Here is a 3,059-nt window from a genome sequence, read left to right as displayed (position 1 = left end):
ACTTTTATTTCTTTCTGACAATAACATGGCTTCTGTTTGTCAAAATCTGAAAGTCAGTCCTGGAAATAAAATATGTATACATATATATATTAAAGACAGTGAGGCTATAGGAAGCTTGGTGAACCATCCCTTGCCAAGACTGGATAAGATATCTCTTTCAGAAGCTCTTTATGTGTTTACTGTGCAAGGTATCCCAGTGGTTAAGCATTCGTCTGCTAACCAAAAGATCGGCAATTCAAATTCACCATCTGCTTGTTGGAAACCCTATGGGGCAGTTCTTCTCTATCCTATGGGGTCGCCATGAGTCAAAATGGACTCGACGACAATGAGTTGTTTTTCTTTTTTTATGATACCATACAAACAAATCCATTGCCGTCAAGTCCATTCTGACTCATAGCAACCCTATAGAACAGAGTAGAACTGCCCCATAGGGTTTCCAAGGAGCTGCTGGTAGATTGAACTGCTGACCTTTTTGGTTAGAAGCCATTGCAAGCCATGGCTGTTAACCACTGTACCACCAGGTCTCCAAGGTATGATAAACTTCTAAAATTTTAAAACATGATAACCATTTTTAAAAAATTTTCTTAAGAAAAACAAAACCATCAAACTGAATTTTGCTTAAGTTCTCAACTTTAATTTTTATTACTTACAAATATATACAAATGAGATTTAGGGATTATGTGGTAATTTGTAATAAAATTCTCACATAAAACTTTCAGTTCTCCTTGAATACTTTTTAAGTTCATAAAAGACAAGCCTAGCTGAATGCAGTGACAGATTATGTCAGCTCCACGGTCAATAACAAAAAATAGAAAAATTTAGATTATTTTATTTAATTGTTACTTCAAATGTACATACCATAGATATAAAAAATAGACAGCCTTAACACTTCCCATTTGTGTTTTTATTGTTAATTCTGTACAGTACTTTAATCTTTGTTTTTCTTTCTGACACAGTAAATTTGATATCAGAATAAATCTTAATTATTTTTTAATAGCCTATGTGGTCCCAATGGTTTATGCACTTGGCAGGAAACCGAAAGTTTGGAGTTTCCAGTCCACCTAGGGGAACTATTGAAAAAAGGGCTGGTGATCTACTTTTGAAAAATCAGCCATTGAAAACTTTATGGAGCACCATTCTACTCTTACACAGAGAGGGATGCCATGATTCCAAGCTGACTTGTCGACAATGTTTTTTTTATATTCTCCAAATCAAGGAGTCTTAAAATCCAATTCTTCCTCATTGCTTAAGGAATAAAAAAATTAGAACAGATGATAAAGATAAGTCTAGCCTGCATCCTTATTCTAGAGGTGACATAACAGAAGTCAGAAGAAGCCTTGGCTTTGACAGAGACATGCAGATAAAGACCAATCAATGATCCCAGCCATGTATCCATTTCTCTACTCTAGACACTGGTCCATTTTACAGGTCTATCTACTAATATATTTCCTTTGTTAACAATCATTCTCTTTAATTTTGAGCAACTAGAGACTCTAAAACTATGGAAAATATTCCAATGACACTGTTAAGTGCCACAGAGATATATTTTACAGCAGCGTCCATAGGAAACATAGGAGAATGGGACTTAGATGTGTTTACACACCAGGAGGGGCCTTGGTGGTACAGAGGTTAAGAGCTTGGCTGCCAACCAAAAGGCCAGCAGTTTGAATCCACCAATCACTCCTTGGAAACCCTATAGGGAGTTCTACTCTGTCCTATGAGTCTCTATGAGTCAGAATCACCTCGATAGAAACAGGTTACACACCAGGACTAAATAAGACTCTGACTTAGAAATTCCCTTTCCCAATGTCTCTCCCACTCACTTCTCTTCCTTCAACACACCTATAGTACTCATTCTATCCCTGTATTACAAGTGTGTAAGAATTTACAAAATGGAGTTGAAAAAGAAAAAACCCTGTTGCCATCGAATCTATTCCGACCCTGTAGTACAGAGTAGAACTGCCTCATGGGGTTTCCAAGGAGTGGCTGGTGGATTTGACCTGCCAGCCTTTCAGTTATCAGTCACGCTCTTAACCACTGTGCCACTGGAGCTCCATGGAGTAGTAGTGCACAATTAAGTCATTTCATGAGGAAACAAACATTAACACAAAATAATCATTGTATTTCTACAATAGGTGCCCAGCACCTCTCAGATCCCAACATACTGGGAAACTCTTTTTCTGTGTATGATTTCTGGTAAGTTTATTTCTGATTCTGATACCTAAGAAATCATTTTCAGATGGCCCAGAAAAACGATGTCAGGTCATGCGCTAAACTGAGACCCTCAATGGCCCTATCCTGTTCCTGTATAAATCTGAGTGTTGAAGGCAATTTCAAAAGGCAACCCATCACACAACTAGTCATTCTAATTACCACATTTTTTTTCTTTTAACACCATATTTCACATATCTAAGGCATTTAAAAGTTAAATTTAATCAAACACATATCTTTAATGTAATGGCTTTTCTCTGTCCCAAATGTTGATATTAAATTGATGATAAATTTATTCTCTTATTTAGTCCAGAAAACATGATAGCTAAAATCTTCTTCCGATAATTTCCTCCTTTTTTACTGTTCTTTTAATGTCTAGGGGCTCATGCGTTTCCTGCTTTATGTTTTGCAATCTTAATTAAAGCTGGAAAGATAGGTAGATAGACTGATACAGAGATAGATAGACAGAGAGACAGACGGACAGATAGATAGATGGGTAGATAGACAGATAGATAGATAGATACATTTTTCTTACTAAAGATTCTGTCCAATCTCTGATTATTTCATTCCACTTAAATACTTATCTATTCTACCTTGACAGCTGCTCCAAAAAGTTACAAAAGTAAGAAAATACACCTTCCAAAACTCTCAAGGCTCCTCTAATTCCCCACCCCAGGTAGGTACCTGTCATCCTGGTCACTATTATTAACGAGCTCTGATGAGCCAGGTCCTCTATGCAAAGCTGTGCATAAACGGTGTACATCCTGTTCCTTGTATATTCAGATATGCACCTTTTCCAAAATAGTACCTTTAGCAATGGCTCAATATTCCTCAAGAACTCTCTACAT

Source organism: Trichechus manatus, unplaced genomic scaffold (genome assembly GCF_000243295.1).
Source record: "Trichechus manatus latirostris isolate Lorelei unplaced genomic scaffold, TriManLat1.0 scaffold00236, whole genome shotgun sequence".
In the NCBI taxonomy this organism is placed as follows: Eukaryota; Metazoa; Chordata; class Mammalia; order Sirenia; family Trichechidae; genus Trichechus; species Trichechus manatus.
This window is presented reverse-complemented; position numbering follows the sequence as displayed.